Raw genomic sequence first — 374 nt, 5'->3', positions numbered from 1 at the left:
TAAAAATGTTTAATAAAAAGAATTAAAAAAAAAAAAAATCTGTTTATCATGTCTCTAAGGTTTGCTAACCCGCAGGGCATTGGTCAGTGTAAGAGACACAACCAGATACTCTTAATGGCCACTGGGGGGGTTAAAGGCTATTTCCAAGTGTGCCAAAATCTCACATTTCCTAAAGTGTGAAGCTTCATTTAGTCTGTAAAACACACAGCCCTCTCATTCATTTAAATGGTGACACTGATAAAGCAACAGGGATTCTTAAAAAAAAATCAACAAAACAAATCAAAACAAATCACACGAAACAACAACAGTGTCACATAATGTGACGTCATCCAGAAAGGTTGTGTCTGGTGTTAAGGTCAGGAATGGAGGGATTA

The sequence above is a fragment of the Etheostoma spectabile genome, chromosome 4 (assembly GCF_008692095.1).
Source record: "Etheostoma spectabile isolate EspeVRDwgs_2016 chromosome 4, UIUC_Espe_1.0, whole genome shotgun sequence".
In the NCBI taxonomy this organism is placed as follows: domain Eukaryota; kingdom Metazoa; phylum Chordata; class Actinopteri; order Perciformes; family Percidae; genus Etheostoma; species Etheostoma spectabile.
This window is presented reverse-complemented; position numbering follows the sequence as displayed.